At 39.4% G+C, this 18,834-nt stretch overlaps 1 long non-coding RNA gene across 1 annotated transcript; it reads right to left on the bottom strand.

Annotated features, from left to right (window-relative positions):
- Window positions 1–763: 763 nt before the first annotated feature.
- LOC116660239 lies at window positions 764–15,567 on the bottom strand. Its single transcript, XR_004315661.1, has 4 exons — window positions 15,486–15,567; window positions 4,548–4,550; window positions 3,104–3,107; window positions 764–774 (listed from the first exon to the last, which is right to left on the bottom strand). It is a non-coding gene; the product is annotated as an uncharacterized LOC116660239 (long non-coding RNA).
- Between the last annotated feature and the right edge of the window lie 3,267 nt (window positions 15,568–18,834).

The raw sequence follows: 18,834 nt of genomic DNA, 5'->3' as shown, positions 1-18,834 counted from the left end.
CAAGGATGTTTTTTCTTTTCACACCTACCTCTTCTCTTACTGAGATAGGTTAGGATCCAGGATTGTATCTTTTGGAAGATTAGTTAATATTTTTTTTTTCATAAGCAAGTAGCATATGAATAAGAAGTATATTTCCTTCAATGATGTGGCTGTTTGTTTCAATGCCTGATATGCAATAATTTTTAGGAAAATCAAATTTAGCAATAAACCTTTAGCTATGGAGAGCATACCCAGGTTTTTCTCAAAGGGATGCTTTTCATCTTACAGAGCCTCTTCGGGCCTCCTTGGGTGAGATCACCTCTCAGAACCTGTTACTCTCTAGAATTCTATGAGTCTGTAATAACCAAACTTGCTTTCACTTCTGGACTCATTCCTTGAAGGACAGGGGTGCAGTGGCCAGGGAGGCAGCAATTAGTTGTTAAGCTCAGATGTAATCATTGATATAAAACAGAATCTTTCCCCCTTCCTCCCAGATCAAAGAGGAAGAATCCTTAGATGTGTTCAAGTTTGAAACAGATGAAGACGAGAAAGAACACTGAGCATCAGGAATAGTGGTGGATATAAGAACATCAAGGCTTATTATGAGGACCCAGGAAGCAACTCTCCGGGGTGGGTCCCGCTGCCAGTTCCCCAGGATGATTTAATTACAGGCAATTCCTGATTACCTGTGAAGGAGGGACGTGGAGGGGAAACTCCAACAGTAGATGTGGCAGAATCACATTGATTAGCTTGGGGATGTTTCTTATGATTCTCCCCCCACCGCCAGAAGTGTGCCTTCCTAATTATGTTGGGCTTAGCCCAATATTAAAAATGAGTTGGCCTCCCCAGAGTGGCTCCGAAGTTAAACTGCAGAGGGAGTTGGTTGTTGAGCACGCCCCTCTGAAGATGGGAGGTGAAACATTTTCAGGCACGAGTGTGGCAAAGAAATCCCAAAGTTCTTTTAATCTTAAAAAGAAGCATAAGCTTCTCAGCACCTCACCAGCCTTCACGTATCACATTTATAACAATTACATAAAGGTGACTATTTTTACTCAGGCATGAGAATGTTACATCTTCACCCTCACCCTTCTTAGAAGGGTGATGCAAATAACGAGCCAAATCTCTCAGACTCAACACAGCGCCCTGCACATAATATGATGAGAAATATTTGTTGAATAAATAAATGCTGCAGCTTGGGAAGGGCCCCATTCTGTAGGATGGAAGCAATAAATTAGGCTGGATTTGAAATGCTAGACCTAGGAGTGGCTTGGGAATCTTGAATCCTTAGGCTACAGGCACGGTTGTTGCTATTGGGGTTCTTGAGGGGGTCCTTCCCTCCTTTCTCTCTTCCCTTTCTTTTCTCTAAATTTAAATTAACTCAAATTCTAATCTTACTTAGGTATAGACAAATTCGAATGTTGGCACAGTCCTTGAGTTTGTGGCCCTGAAACAACAGCAAATCCAAACTGTATTTATAGACTGAATTCAAACAAAATGACAAACACCACAGTCAGATTAACGGCATTGACTTAACGTGATGGATGATGGTTTGCTAAAATGGAATTGCCACTTAACGGCATGAATACTGTGCCAACTGGGTGGATGAAGGTGTCTCGATTCGGGCACGCCTACGTTCCCACGCAGGGTATCAGATAATTCTTCTAGAACTTTTCTCTGCTTAAACTACTGCAAAGCTTTGGTCCACACAGAGTACCAGAACATCATCTGACTTTCACTTGACAAAAATCCGTAACTTACTTACTGGGACAGATCCAGGTTGGGCGGGGCCTGAACAGCATACAATTTTGAGGGTTGTCTTTAACAAAAAGGATGAAAACAGAATTCTTAGCGCCCCTCCCAGCTTCTTGGAAAGGAATCTGTGCACATGAGGACTTCTGAATCTCAAATTCTGTTACTTTCTTGCTAAATGCATTTGTGTTTATGAATTAAGTCCTCCTCTATTGTTTATTTCCTTGTTGTCAATAAAGCATTACAATTTGGCAACAATCAAGAGTGACTTTTTTTTTTTTAGTTTTTTTTAACTGACATATAAGTCGATTTACAATGCTGTGTTAGTGTCTGGTGTACAGCAAAATGATTCAGTTATACATATATATATGTATAGTCTCACTTTCATATTCTTTTTCAATATAGGTTATTAAGGATATTGAATATAGTTCCCTGTGTTACACAGTATAAACTTGTTGTTTATCGATTTTATATACATTAGTTAGTATCTGTAAATCTCGAACTCCCAATTTATCCCTTCCCACTCTCTTTCTCCCCGGTAACCATAAGTTTGTTTTCTATGTCTGTGACTCTGTTTCTGTTTTGTAAATAAGTTCATTTGTGTCATTTTTATTTTTTTAGATTCCACATATAAGTGATATCTTGTGGTTTTTTTTTTATTTTAAGATCAACCTTAAATGGCACATTAGTGCTTTTAATATTATTCTCAAAATAAAAACAGAGAATTAAACATGATCCCTGATAACACAAAGAAAGTTGAGAAGTACATTTCTATTAAATTCTTTTCCCCTGATAAATTTCCTCAGAGAGGAGATCCCGGGATGAGGTTTTAGGGTTCTTGTTATGCTTTGCTATGTTGAATTTACAGTGGTCAAAACTTGGGAATAGAGGGTTTAGCTGTCTCCTGGAAAATTTTTTCCAGTCTGCCTGATTTGTCAGGGGTTGAGCTCTAGGCACAGCTACTGTGAGTTGAGAACCCCTGGGATCCCCATTTTCCCTGGCTCACGGCCTGATGGCCAGGTCGGGAGGACCTGCAGGCAGGTCGGGCCAAAGAGAACCCTAGGCCAGTATTGCTCTGGGGCCAGAGGGACAAACAGAATCCAGACGTCAGGGCCTGTCTCGGGGATGGTGTCTCAGGATCCTACGGGTATGACCAGGTGTGCTGTGAGTCACAGCTCTCCAGGCAAGCAAACACTGGGCACAGAGGACACAGAGGGGTCAGAAAGGCAAAGGAAACCAGGGCCATGAAGAACTTGGAGCCAAGACATTGGCTGACTTGGTGAGGCAGGTTTTAATATCACCATCAAGCAAGTCCCACACTTTGGGCCCAAGGTCTTCCCACCTCCCTTCCCTGGTTTTCTCATGTCTGCAGGACTCTTCTTGGGCTCATAAATGTTATGTCAGAAACCACATATAAGGACAGGAAATAGATGTGTCTCTTTCTTACTGGGGAGATTCTGGAATTATTTTTACTAGAGCTGACTGGAGAATGAAGTCTATGATAGTCAAGATCTGCCCTTCTCCCCCAGGCTCTCTTCCTTCTAAAAGAGGAGAATCTTCCAAGAAACCCACGGAGAAGTCAGACTCTGGGCGCCAGTACCGGGACGCACATTCTGATTTGAGCTTGGTTCCAAGAAAATGTTGGAAAATGTCGAAGCTTCTCATCAATGATCCTAACTTTCTTCCTCCCTGTCTTAGGAGGTCACTGTGAGGTTCAAGTGTGCATATATATATGTTACATGTATTACATAATATAATGTAATATAGAATATATAGAAAGTATTCTGTTACTGGTGATTTTATATATATATATGTATATGAAAATGTTTATATATATGAAAGTGTTTTGTCATTGGTGAAGACCACACTGCACCAGGTTATTATAATTCCATTTCTTTCCACTGGAGATGCTGCTTTTTATCTCACCTGATCATAATTTTCAGATGAGATTATCTCACTGGATAATGTATTTTTATTGCAATATAATTGACATAGACCATTATACTAATTTCAGGTGTACAACATAATGATGAGATATTTGTATACGCTTCGTAATGATCACAATAAACCTACTTAACATCCATCACTGCACATAGTTAACAATTTTTTTTCCTTGCAACTATAAATCCTTTTTTTGGGCGGTTTCCTTTTTTTTTTTGTTTTTGTTTTTGTTTCTCTTCTATTTCTGGTGAAAAATGATTCCATTGGAAATTTTATATCAGAAGAAATATTTTTAGAGCAGGGAGAGTTCCTCTGACTTAAAAGAGAACTTTAAAAAAAAACACTCACAGCTCTTTGAGCTACTAAATAAACCTCTTTATTTAATCAATTAGGCCTTTCATACAATACACTCAAGTGATGCTGTGTATTCCCCATCACGTGAGGTCCTATCAGTTATAATCCAGAAAAAGAATTAGCTACTCTTTCGTTGTAAGAGGACACCTACAGGCTCATTCATTTTTCTTGGAATCTTTTTGGGGAGGGTAGTCTGAAAGCTTCTGCCCCTTCTCTGAAATAGTTAGCGGGGTTCGTCTGATGACCTTAGCTTTGGTGGCCATTTCTGTGAAGTCAAGGGCACTCTGGAGACTGAAGACGGATTAAAGCCAACACGAACAATCCCAGCCTTACAGTTCCGTTGACTTGATTTGGCAGAGGGACATGTCAAATGGGCACTTTTTCACCACTAAATCCCACCCAGTCCAGGCTTGTGGTGGGAGTCAGGCTACTTCTGAGTGACCAGAAGAGGCGAAGCAGGCAAGGTGGGAACTTTAAGATGCTGTGCAGGTGTGGGTAGGCCTCCAGGAACAGCTGCTCAAGACCCGCTTGCTATTCAGAGCCGCCCAGGGATTAAATCATTAAGGACAAAGTTTTCTGTTCTGTTTTGTTTTTTTTTTTTCCCCAGGACGTTTCAAAAATAAACTTAGTTCCTATTTACCTTTCTTCCGCCCACTCCCCTAATTTTCCAGATATGTCTTTCTCCTAAAACCTTTTTAATCCCTCCCGTGATGATCAACTCTTCAGTGAAAGGAGTCAGGTTTGCCCAGGAACTCCACTGAATAAAGATGAGTGTATATTTTAAAAAGGAAACAGCTGGATGGCAAAACCCAGGGAGGGAGTCAGCTCTTGTTTCATTAGCGAAGGGAAGTTGGAGGACTCAGAGAGAACTGGCCGGCAGCCACGGCGGGGAGAAGAAAAGGAAACACACGATCATAAAGAACTAATCATGAAAAATGGAAAGTGAGGACCGGCCAAGAACAACAAGCAATAAATAGATTTGGAAGTGGGGGAAAAAAGACGCAGCCGAGCGCACACCATCTCAGGAAAGGGGCAGCGAAAGCATGTGTGTTTCATTTGAAAAAAAAAATTCATAATTCTGAAAATCATTAAAGTGTCCTATGGAAAATGTTTGAAGATAACTTGTCAGACCCAGGTATTATTTCTTTTGGGCCGTTTCAGAATTTCTTTCAGTGCTTGGGAAAACAAAATAGAACTAGGGGGAGAAACTTAATGCAGAATGTACCAGAGTGGTTGGTTTCGTTCTTTCTGTTTTGTTTTGTTTCATTTTTAATTTCTGCCTGGTGGTAGGGAAAGGAAGCAATTAGTTTGGCTTTGGAAGGTCAAAGACTGCATCCAAACTGATAAAGCAAGGGTTTCTGAGAGTAACTCATACACATTGTAGCCTTAATTAGAACTACCATATATATCCTTATCTGTACAGTAATCACCCAATGCCTATTTGTATGTAATAGGGGAGTGATGGTTTAGAACTCACAGGTGTATCTCTAAACATTTTCAGATGCAATTAGCATGGGTTTAAGGAGGACCTAAGAGGAAAACCAGATCCTACTCTGTCCTTCATCTTGAAATCTCTTCAACATGATAAAATATACAAACATGGCCAACGGTCCAGGCAATGCTAGAGAGAAGAATTTTTAAAAAACTTTTTGAAGTGTTACACCACTTACAAGACAACATCTTACCAATGAAATGATGCTGGCCTTTCAATTTGGGGGTGATTCTTGGCTTTTTTTTCCTTTTTAAATTAGTTTTTAATAGCAGCATTTGTTTAAGGAGAGAAAAAATGCATGTTGGTGAATTCTGGAATGTACATTAATCTTGTTAATGACACCACACTGCATGGTTGGCAAAACAGGACTTTTGAATCAACCTGTTTTTTGTGGTAGCAATACTTGAGAAATAAGACCAGGGAACCAGAGATACATGAAAAGTGCATGAAGACAGGATACAGGATTTCCTATGATTTTATGTTGTTCTTAATTAGGAAGCATATTGGCAGCAAATGCTAACATGTGTTAGGATGTTTAGTTGGAGCCAAATAAATGTTTTCTATTACAGCTCCGAATCCCATTCCTGGTCGGAACCCATGCAGTTCTGCTCACGGCTTACAAAATCCCTTTACAAGTCATCTCGGGGGCCAATTTTCTCTTGGCTCACAGGGAGCAGCACTCCTTTTCACCACATGTTTTCCTGAAGGGTCATCTTGGACTCAGGATGGAAGGTCAAAGATTAGAGGGCAGTGACCTCTGTTCTTGGAACTGCTCTGCTTGGGTAACGAGTGGTCCTTAATAACCACACTCAGTTTGACCTGAGAGTCCGAACTGGGTGTCAAGGAGCCAAAGCAGAATCCTCTCAGTGATGTTTATTTCTGTCTTGGTGGTGGAGGAGGAGGGAAGGGACAGCGATGGAATGTCTACCAAAAAAGATGGCGAGTTAAGGTAGCTACATGAAAGAAATATTTGTTTGTGTATGCAAGGAACCGTGTGTAAGTAACGTTCACCGAAAATACCGTTTGCAACAGTAAAAACTTGGAAACCATTTAACTGTCCATCACAAGGGAATGAATAAATATACTGAGGTATGGAATATTCCAGAGAAGATAAAAGGAGTGAGTGAAGACTGTAACAATGAGGCCAGCTTTTAACAACACTTTAGAGGAAATAAACGTGTTTTAGAATACTCGATGCATTATCATGATATTTGCATTAAAAAGCCCCATAAAACAATGGTACACATTTTCCGTGGGTTTCTATAAATGTATGTAAGAATATCGCCTAAGTTCTGGAAGGATATATATCCAGAGCAGTTCTATCTCAGAGAAGCCGGAGAAAGAACCAAGATTGCTAATAAGGTCAAACTTGTGGCTGCCAAGGGGGCAAAGGTTGGGAAGGGAGAGACTGGGATTTCAAAATTGTAGAATAGATAAACAAGATTATACTGTATAGCACAGGGAAATATATATAAGATCTTATGGTAGCTCACAGAGAAAAAAGAAGGTGACAATGACTATATATATGTTCATGTATACCTGAAAAATTGTGCTCTACACTGGAATTTGATACAACATTGTAAAATGATTATAAATCAATAAAAAAAAATTTAAGAAAAACCTCTTCTCTTTCATAGTACATGCTTAAAAAAGAAACAAACCCAAAGTATTCATGTTCTATTTCTAAAGTTAAAAATTAATTGAAAGAGGGTAAAAAAGTGAATGATTATGAAGCTGTTTCAGAAAATTGAATATCAAAGCATTTTCTCTCTTGTCGGAGCTTACTTTATAAGCTGGCGGTACAACTTCTGCTGGGCCTTTAGGGGTAATTGGTACACAGATAATTCTATCTGGGTCTTAGAAATCTTAAAAAAAAAAAAAAGGATTTTTCTCTAAGTGGCTTTTTTGCTGCTGGATCTGAGCAATTTTATGCATTTTTATATACACAGCAGAAATGACACAGGAGCGCTGTAGTCCCTGCCTTAGGTTTGAATTCTCCTTCATTTTTTTATGTCAGTGAATCAGTGAAATTCAGGTTCTAGGGCAAGCCTGAGGGCTTCGCTGACTATGCCATGAACTCATTGCCTGGAACACTTCACTCCCTCACATGCCTTTACCCATGACTAGCCCCTTTTTCTGGAACATTCTTCCCCTACTTTTCACATCGCCTGTTTCCTCACCTCATTCTGTCTCTTCTTATGCGTCCCCACTCCTGAAGCCTTCTCTGATCTTGCCATCATGCCTTCTCCTCTGTTTGTAATTACCCATTTATCTTTGCTCATTCGTTCATTTTCTCTCTCCTCCTTGAACATGTCCATTTCCAGAGAGAAAGGGGATTTATTTTGTTTTCATGGCCACGCCTCGGTGCCTCAGACAGTGTCAAGAACATAGAAGGTGTTCAACAAATATTTGTCCCCCGAATTAACACGGGTGGGGCTTCTGTAATTTGTTGTGTGTCCATGTGTAACATTTCCAAAGCTTTAGAAATGATTCAATCCCTTTCCTACTTTTTCTATTTAAAACTCCTCTTCTTCTTAATAGGATTCAGCTAGATGTCTGCATTGTGTCTGCATTGTTTTCTCTTTTACCCCATAAACAATCCCACCCAGGATATGGGTAAAAAAATAAATAAATAAAAAAGCGAGGGTGTACAAAATTGCATTCTCTTAGTGAAATGGGATGTTTTTTTTTTCCTGCAGTCTTGAATGAAAATCAATATTTCAGATCTTTCATAAAGCATGGAGTGAAATGAAATGACTATCAGAACTACTTTTGAGAAGAAAAACTGACCTCCCCAAAGCAGTAAAATCTCCATAAAACTGTGTAAACTAATTACTAAGTTAAGTAAAATCACTGAAATATATCTGGACCATCAGATATCTCCAGGGCAATATGGTAATTCTTGAGTAGTCAGTCTGGGAAGACCCTGTAATGGGCAGGATGAAATCAGTGTAATAGTCTTAATTTGTATTGGTCCTGAAACGTAGACAGAGACTATGGGTGGCAGATCGCACACGTGGAAGAGATGTCTTATGACATAGCATGATTCGAGCTGGCTTTTTGAGGCCTGTGGGTCACGAGCTCAGTGGCACTTAAATGGGGAGGATGCACCCATTTATTCTGCTCAGATGCTGAAGGACCCATGCCTTTCAATCTATCCAACTATTTCTTTTCACCCCCTCCTCATCGAAAGAAGTAGACATTTTTCTCTATATGGTGCCTTTTATTTTTGATTATCAGATATCCTGATGTATAGTATATTTTTGCACGTGGGTAACAGTTGAAGCAAGAGCAAAACCCACCAGAAGCCTCAAAAGAACAAATGCACAATGAAAGGCCTCATGTTGCTTTGCTTTAGTAAAAAACTATACAAAGGCATGTCGATAATCCAGGGTAAATCAGTAAGGTTGGATAAACTCACTGGAATATTGAACATTTATTTTATTAGGTAATTTTGTGTAAAGTTGTATTTATATATGCTGTATAAACATATGTGTTATTATTTAAAAATATTTAAAAAATTTATATTTAATTTAAATATATATTAAATATATTATATTAATTTAAATATATATAAATTGGTGGTATTGTTTGGTTGAACCCCAAAACTAACCTAATGCTTAACACAGAAGATCACCATTCTGGATTATAATGGACTGTTTATGTATGTCTTTCTCAAACTCTTTGAAGGTAAAGACTTCGACCTTACTGACTTTACTCCCCGGTGTCCAGTTTATGGAATGAATGAGTAATCCTTAGCGGAAACCTATCGGTGAGTCCCGTCAGCTAATCTTTTCCTAGAGGTCTGAATCAAAGCTAGAAAGTTGTTCAGAGTATTGTCGGGCCTCAGAAATAGAACTTCACTAGACAAAGACGTGGATTTCGTTCTACTTGGTCACTGTGATTTCTACCCCAGCTCAAGGCAGTGACTCATGAAAAGGAAGAGCGGTAGGAACCAGACCTCTTAGAAATGATGAGTATCAGACAACAAGCTTGGAGGCTGGCAAACAAGGAGTAAAATTGGGAACATGCATTAACATGTACCCAAATGGCTTGCCCGTTAGGAGCTGTACACCCTCCCCCGCTCCGATTAAAATGGAGGGAAATCTCTGTGCTGGTTGGGTCCTTTCCTCTGTGTCTGAATCTGCCATTGCCTGGCTGGCCCACGTGTCCCTTTGGAATTGATAATGAGGTTCAAGAGAGAGGTATAGCGCTCACTAAGCATGTCACCCCTATTTAGCACCTTTCCCAGGATGGCAGCCACTATTGTTTTATTATGTCCCTGATCAGCTGTCACTATTCATAAAGTAATCACTGCCATTAACACATCACACTTCAAGCCATCTGCTGCTGCATGGCACGCACCGAGCAAGTTAAGCAGGTGTCACCTAAGAATGACAGTGCCACAGTGAAGGTGGGAGGTCATCATGGTCACAGGGGATGTGTTATGTCAAACAATTCTATTTTTTGATGTACTATAGTGCAATGCACCATGGTACCCCTTCTCAATTTGCCTACAGGTAAAAGAAAAAAAAAATTCTTGAGTTAATTAACTTTCAGTATTGGTAAGTTTTAGGGACAAAATGTCACGGAAATTCTTGACAACAGTAGCATCTAGACTGTGAATGGACTGTTGCATTAAATTTCCAGTCAAGTCTGAAACCTTCTGGAACAAATCTTCTGACCCATCAAATCTGACAAGCATTTCTTGAGCACTTACTATATGACACCAGCATGGCTAGCACAGTCAAAATGTCAAATCTCCACTTTAAAAAAAATCACCAGGCAACATACAGGGGACATTTCTGACCTCTACTGAATTCCTGACCTTTGGTCTGTCCTTAATGCTTATTTCAATTTGGGACAATTTTCTTATTCAAAGTCTCTTATCACCTTCCATACTGATTGGATTTCATGTGTATGTAGTGGAAAATTAATTTATATTGTAAAATATATAATGATTTAATAAAGTCTACTAAGAAAGTCAGTGTCTCTATAAGGTAGTTGATTATCTCCTCCACCACCTTCATTGCTGCGAGACATTTAGATTCATGCAACTGAGAAAGGATTTAGAAATTTAAGCGAGGATTTGGGTGTCATCAGAAAGTGTGAGATAAGTCATCTTACTTGGGCCAGATATCCTTTATTGCTACTAGTGTTTACAGGGATTTTCAAGGGTAAATTCGTTTTCACCTTTAGAAGCTAACTTCTCTAGGGTACGTTACTTGATTACAAACCAAATTAAGGAAGGCTACACAATCCTGAAGTCTACAGAAAGCAAAGATGTTTGTCTTCTATATCAGGATTCCTCAACTGGTGTTGAAACCAATCTCCTTTTGAGAATCATAAAGATCTCAAGTTCTCTCTTCCACTCGAACCATTGGTGGAACCGATCAGTTGCAATCAAAAAGATACCATCAAAGTGTTACTTTTGTAACCGGTGTTAGGAACAATGATTTCTATGTTCTTTGCAAAACCTATGGTTACGATGTATATGATACATGCTTTTCAAAGTGGATCCTCCTTTCTCCTTGGAGATTGAGATGCCCTGCTTTTCATCCCTCCTAGTCCCCGGTCATGCCCTGAGAATCATGGGCATAGGTGTCAGATAGAAAAGCAGAGTGAGTTTCATCACAAAACAGTCACTCTATGACTTAAAACAAGCAAGGGGGCCATTTTAATTTTAAGGATGAAATCAGGAATCTGAGATACATGTCTTTCAGGGTGTTAGTGAAGTATCAGAATGAAAAAACGTATTTCTTTTAATAATCGATGGCCCCATTTAGACTAAATGTAGATCTGTGATTACCGGTTATATAATTATTTGCCAGGAGCAGGCATCCTGATGGAGTCCAACTCCACTGTTGTACAATGAGTTAATCATTTTCATAAAAAGTTAAAAACTAATTGTTTGATATTTAGGTTGCATCAAAATGTTATAGCTCAAATTGCTTTATCAGAGTGGCGCCTCAAAAAAATTACACATTTCTGTGCTGAGTTCAGAAGGGAAACCAAGGCAATGATTCCTGGATCCTGCCCCCAACGCCCGTACAGTCCACTTACGGTTTTAGAATTTCCACATAGAAAGTGGCAAATGGGTGGCAGACACTGTGTTGAATATTTTGCCACTTCTGTTAAAATTATATTTTTGTTGAAAACTTGGTAAAGCACTGCAGATGTAGAGTCAAGTCTAAGAGTATTATATCCTATTTTTCTGCCAAAGGGAAAACAAACCTTGGGATTTCAAGACACCCAGCAAACTGACTGGGGCTGGCCACAAGGTTTGAAAGTTACGGAAGTATGGCGGATACCTGGGGAAATGTTCTCTGAAGGACACATTCTCTATTAATGTTTTCCACGTCAGGATTGTACTCTCACTGCCTGACCCATTTGTGGGGAAGCAGAAGGGAAATTGAGTCAAAGCACATTTAGGTTGAAGACCCTCCTTGATAAATGAATGTATATATTTCTTAAAAAAAAGATACATTTATATGTATGCATATATGAATCTATTCACTTATATGAATATTTGTATGTATTCACATTCATATTTGTATAAATTCACCTATATGTATATTTGTGCATGTTTATATAATTCATATTCATTCATATCCACATAGGGATACATACAAATATATGAATATAGTTGAATATTTGTGTATATTCATTCAAAAAGAAGATATATGTATAAACCTGCATATATAATCATATATGGATATATTCACATATATGAATATTTGGATATATTCATATGTGTGCATATATAAAACATTCATATATGAATATGTATGTGCATATGTATAAATATATTTGCAAATATATATACATATATCTTCCTTTTGAAGTCTTCAGGAGAAAAATTGAAAAGTTTCTGGTCATTTTGCTGTTTGATATCTAACAAGATGAGTCACTGTAATAGAAGTAATTACTATTCTAGATTAAGTTAAAAATTAATGGAAAAAGCTGTAATATTTGCATGTACAAGATACTATAAGAACAGGACAGAAAGCTTGGCTTGGCTAGTTGAATTAAAGACTGTTTTAAGGGGAGTATTTTAAAAGTAGACGCTACTTGAGCTGGCGGTTGAAAGAGAAAGCAAGAATTTGTCAGGGGAAGTGGTGTGAGCAAAGTTTTGGACCATGAACGAGACCCAGCTGCTTTCTCCCTGATTCCCACACGCTAGTGTTTTTCTCAGTTTGCCCTGAATCTCCTTTCATGTACTCTTCAAACTATTTGCCTGTTTTAATGTTTGCCTTGGTATAAGATTTCTCATTTGGATTCTCTATATGGAGATAGACATATTAAAAAAAAGGTTCTAATGAACAATATTATTTATTCATTAGTGTTAGTGTGATTGAATACTTTGTACCTTCTGCTTATGGTATGCAGTTTTAAAGTTTTGCTCATCCAAAAATCAGCGTCTTCAGCCTCCTCTGTCGTTGACTTATTCTTTATATTTAATTTATTATTCAGTTCTCCATCACTTTTGACTGAGTGGACATGGGAAATGGGAAGAAGAATGGGAGAGGAACCAGGGAGTTAGAAAAAAATGTATAGAGCTGCTTGTTATTTTATATAAAAATTAAAATAGGAGACCTCCCAATCTAAAAATTAATATGCAAGCATGTCATTGACTTATTAGAAGATAGAACCAGAGTGCACCAGCGGGGCTGTCAGCGACCAGGTAGATACTTGTTGATTGCTTTTTGTCATCGTTGTCTGCACTGAGGGACACCTGAATTTTCCTTAGGGGAGCCGCCCCCCTCGGGTCTCAGTCCATGCTTGCTAAGTCTTCTTCCAGTCCCCCTTCCACTCCCAGGCCTGGGAACAGCCCCAGCTGGGCCACTTGGCTATCTCTGCTAGGAAGCTGAATTTTGAGTGGGGAGACACAAAAATGGGAATCTGCTTAGAACAGATTCTTCCTGCGAGCAGCACCTTGAAATAAATAAATAGTAACTCCCACCACCCACTGTCCTGCAGGAATCTGGTTTCCATCTTTCGCCCTCTTCTGTCCTAAGTGACCAGCTTTGGGGTTCTAGGAGCCCTCTATGTCCTTCCAATATCTTTTCCTGTTTTCTTTTGTTTAATTTTGTCAGAGTCTAACTGATAGGCTGATAGAATAAATGCACAAGCACAGGATAAACAGCCCCAGATGATGGAGCTCAGATGCCTAGAAAGCATTTTCTCATTGAGCACCTATTTTTAAAGCACATATGAGATGCCAGCACTGTTCTAAGCACTAGATTCAGTAACAAAAAATTATTGAAGAAAATAGGTGCTCTAACATATACTGGTTGTTGGATGTTCAGAAACTAAATTAATAGACTAATGACATTCAGACTTTAAGGTAATTTTGTATACGATCCTTGGTGAGAGCTCCTAGGGGATTTTTTTCAACAAAAAGAATTAGAATATTGACAAAAATCCAGGTATACTTTTTAGAAAAGAGTTCTTCCTGTGGAAAAGCAAGTTGATTTAAATTCCTCAATGATCAAAATGTTAACAGTAATTTTCTTTGAATAGAATATAAAATATATAAAACATATCCATATAAACAACAAAATCTGTGAATGTGGAATGGATGAAAAATAATAAAACTAGTGAAATAATGTATTTTCTTTAGACCAACTCTATCCATTAATTTTTTTTTACAGTTTTCTACCATGTAGCATTACCTTTCATAAAAAATAATATTTTAAAATGAGATGGTTTGGCAAAGGAACAATGGGCAGTTAATGGAAGGAAGATTACAAGTCTGTGCTCTGTTGGATGAGGGAGAAAACAGAATTCATCTGGGGCTGTCTCTGAGCCAGAGGCCATGGTCCGTAGACTTTAGAAGGGTGAGCGATGCTCAGAGCCAATGATTTTTATATCTTTATTTTGAGTATTTGTTTCTTTTCTCTAAATAAATCCAGCACAAGCTATTTGAAATAATGAAACATCCTTTGATATTATACTTTACGAGCAGCGTTGCGAATCTCACCCCTAGTAAATATTTTTAAATTTCACCTTGGATTGTTGGATGCTTGTATAATCTCTAAAGTCAATATGATGATGTTCTTGCTTGAGGCAGCCTGGTGCAGTGGGAGAAACACGGCTTCATGCTCAGACAGATCTGAGTTCTAATCCGAACTCTGCTACACACTCGTAAGTGTAGGAGTTATCTGACCTCCACATGACAAGTCTGCTTCACCTGCAAAGCCAAGATTACTGTTCCTACATGGGATATGACAGCTGCCTTCCACCACCTCCATCCTTGATTCTGATTATCCTTCTCATTAGGAGAAGATGGTTTACTTATAACTAGAGGTCCTAACGGTATTATGAAAAGAGCCCCACTTACGATGTTTAATATCCTTTGGTATTATTTGTCGGTTAAGTAAAAATTCACTTGCTTGCATTCTTAGGAAAAACAAAACTGAAAGGTTGCAGATGTCAGGATGAGAATCCACACTGTAGTCCAATTTTTGGGAAGGGAATCATCTGGGGTAGGAATGCTTTATTTCTCCATCTATTCAACCAGCACTGAACACCTGTTAGATGTCTGGCCCCAATGCTAGGCATTTAGAATACAAGGATGGACAAGACATGATTCATAACTCCAAGGAGCTAGCGTCAGGGGGAAGATCACACACAGAGAATCACACGCAGGACATGGAGGGGTGGAGCACCTGCAGGAGCACCGAGGAGGGACCCAACTGGTGGGTGTGGGTGGAAGGTGACAGGGGTGGGCTCTCAGGGAAGTGTAACAGGAAAGAACAAATCTGACTCCATATTAGATCTGTTCCTTTGGCTCTAACCCTGTGCTTTGTTTCCTGGACTCAGTCATGCTGGTTCTGCACCTTTTTGTAAAAGGATGTTGCCTATAACCTGAAATACACAGGAAAGCCCATTCTCAAGGCTCTGACCTTTAAGGGTGTAACACTTTCCCATTCATATAGAGATAAAAATTTGCAGAATAGAAAATAACATTAGTCTTGTTGGAGGTTTACAGGGACACTGTGACCTGACCCACATGGATAGCTGCAATAACAAAGGATTCTGACGTCAAGAAGTTTGCAACAATCACACCCCTCCCCTTTTTAGTATAAAAGGAACCTGAATTCTGACTTGGGGAAGATGGTTCTCCAGGACATTAATCTACTATCTTCTCAGTCTGCTGGCTTTCCGAATAAGTCATTACTCCTCACCTCAATGCCTCATCTCCCGATTTATTGGCCTGTCGTGTGGTGAGTAGAAAGACTTTGGACTCAGTAACAGAAGGTGGTGGTATAGACATCAAGCCTTAGAACATGCGTTGAACTTATCTAGGTGGCCTAGGTGAAGAAGACTGGAGTGCATAAAAAGACATTCCAGGCAGAAGGTCAGGAAAATCAAAACATAGAACGATGCACATGAAGTGGGGAGGGCATGGAAGGAAATACCAGCCATTGTACCCAAAGCTAGAAGCTGGGGGTAGTGAGAATGATGCCATCAGAAAGACAAGTAGAGGCCAGATTGTGGAAGATTTTATCTTCCAGGTCAAGTTGCTTCAGCTTTATGCAGTAGGATGTAAGAAGCCTTGAGCAGAACTGAAACATCTCAGTCAGGATACTGCTATGTCCTAATAGTAATTAGGGTGAGAAAGTCCACCAGGAAATGCACTGTGGTCTGTGGTCCAGGGACAGGCTTGGTGGGGTGGGAGGCAGATCAGTGGGAGCTGCTAGGGATTGGCTGCATGAGACGGTGAGCATCAGGGCAGGAGGGAGAGGGGAGAGTGCAGGATGATTCCCATCTCTGAAGCTTTGGTACCCATGGTGGTGGTATCATCTTTGAATGCATAGATACAAGTGCCATTTAGTGTTCAATCTTAGACATTCAACAAAATAGTGCACCAAAAATGTGTATTACCAGATGGCGGGTTCCTTAAGAAATGGGCCATGCCTGTGGGTTTTTGAATATCTCAGTGAACTTTTATTGATGTGAGTTGCATTTACTGCTTCTTCTGGTAGATGGAGAAGGCTTGCCCTGGAGAGATCACGAAGGTGGGAAGACGTGGATCTCCTCCGTTGCAGCTTTGGAATTGTGGGTACATTATTGTATCTGTCTGGGCTCCTTGTTCCTCACGGATAGAATGGGCAGATTGGACAAATATTCTCTAAGTTTAAAAATGTTATCCTAATTTGATGACTAAGAAACCACTTAATATGGTACCCTCAATTTGTGGCACTCCTCCCACTTGTGCAAAATGTCCCCACCAATTTATGAGGCATTTAATATTTAATGCCATAAAGAGTTTTTTTTTTTTTTAACTCAATGATATTCTTAGCTCCTTCTTGTCAGGAATTGCTTGCAACACTTATACGACGTGAATAACCCGCAAAGCATTCATTTTCCCAATGTTCAAATGCTCTTATCTAGAACCTGCCTTGACACAGCATAAGCAAAGCTTCATTTCTTTTCCCTTGGCAAACTGCCCAATCCAAATAGAGGGCCACTTCTGGAGAAGCGGATTCTGATGTGAAAGAGTGTGCGTAACATAGAAAACAATGTGTTTTTAAAATTAACACACAGACCAAAAAATGTATTTACTTTGTCCACCTTAATGGCTTTCAAAGAGCTATTAGACTCAACTGAGCGAATATTATGTATTCCTAAAATATGCACAGTGTATCCTAAGATAGACATTTGACCTGTAAATACATTTTCCCAAGGTTTGTGTGTTTGCTTGCTCTGTTCCAAAGCTCAAGGAATAACTGAGATCTGCATTGATCTGTTAAGTAGTCTGAGTGAGGGGCATTCTACCTGGTTAAGACCTGATAGACTTTCCATATTAACAGAGGCAGAGCAAAGCATAAAAGGCCTAAGAAGATTAATGAAAAAATGTCTACATGACAGAGTAACTGCTTTAAAAAAAAAAAATACAAAAACACGCCTCGCTCCCATCAGTTAGAGTTTGAGGCACTTTAATTTGACAAACCAGGTATTTAAATTTGGAACCTCTCCAATGGTTATCTGTCACTAGAAGAAGCAGCATCAAAGGGGTTAATAATTACTGACAGTTTTTTTTTAAACAAGCAGTTTTATTGCAGAAATGGGAGTTGAACCGGAACATTCACAATCAGAATGAAAGGGCAGGCAAGCAGATCCAGAAAACTGACTACTGTATGTGAAAAGGGAAAGTTTTCATGGATTTTAGAGAAGCCAAAGAAAAGAGCTTATTTCTTATTTAAGGACATAGTTTAATTTAGATTTTTAAGGACAAGCCACCAAACATTCAAAATCCAGATATAACAGCAGGAGACATGGAGCAAAACCTCCATTTGATAATGGAAAGGAAAGCGTTGGTATTTGACAATGCCTTATGCAGTGTTTATAAGATATGTCTTTAGATGGTTTCATAAGATGTCAGTGTGTAATTTGATGTATTGAATTCTGTTTCTAAATAATCATGATGTTTACCTGGCTGCTGAAGAGGTTACTGTTCCACCTTGAACTGTGATGGGAAAGGGCACCAATCAGCCAATGTGCATCTTCTGACAACTTTCAGATTTTGACCTGGAGACGCCCAGGAGCAGAGGCTGATTCATGGGTGGCAATGTTACAGGAGAGAGAGCTCTGGACTTGGGAGTCAGAGGATAGAACTCAGAGATTCAGCTCTTTTCCTTAAAAGAATATGTGATCCCTGGGACATAGCTCATTCCACAGGTTCTCAGCCATAGCCAGCCATACAACACAAACACTTGTCCAGCTTTACATACCCACATCCATGAGGACCACACTGCTGAAATTCTGGTTCGATAGGTCAGAGGTTGGTCCCTGTCCTGTTTAAAAGCCGGTGGGGTTGATGAGTGATAAGTCCATTGAACTTCAGCATTCTCATTTGTAAAATAAGATTCCCTATTCATTGTCTAGGGTTGTTGTGAAGATGAAACACCATGACATATTTAAGGCACCGGCAACACCGCGCCCATTAGAGTTTCACTTTTGTTTCTTCCAGTGGGTCTTGGCGGTTTGGGTTCAGATCTCCCTAGAGTGGTTCTATGGAGCAGTAGCCCCGTGGGATGTTCTATGGAAAAAACCCCGCCCCTCTGCCTCCATCAGTCACATTTGGCAGCTGCCTGTCATGCTCCCTTCCAGACTGTTACTGGGAATGTTTCCTGAGCACAGGAAAGATTCTGAAAGGATCCCAAGTAAATGAACTGCCTAAAGGTGTTGAGCACAGTATTTCTCAGTTATTTAACCACCAAATTCCTTTTCAATTATTCATTGATGTTCAATAGAACATGCTTTGGGGAATGACGCCTCGGATTTCTAACTTATGTTCTAATGTTCTATAA

This window comes from Camelus ferus, chromosome 27 (assembly GCF_009834535.1).
Source record: "Camelus ferus isolate YT-003-E chromosome 27, BCGSAC_Cfer_1.0, whole genome shotgun sequence".
Taxonomy (NCBI): domain Eukaryota; kingdom Metazoa; phylum Chordata; class Mammalia; order Artiodactyla; family Camelidae; genus Camelus; species Camelus ferus.
This window is presented reverse-complemented; position numbering and strand designations above follow the sequence as displayed.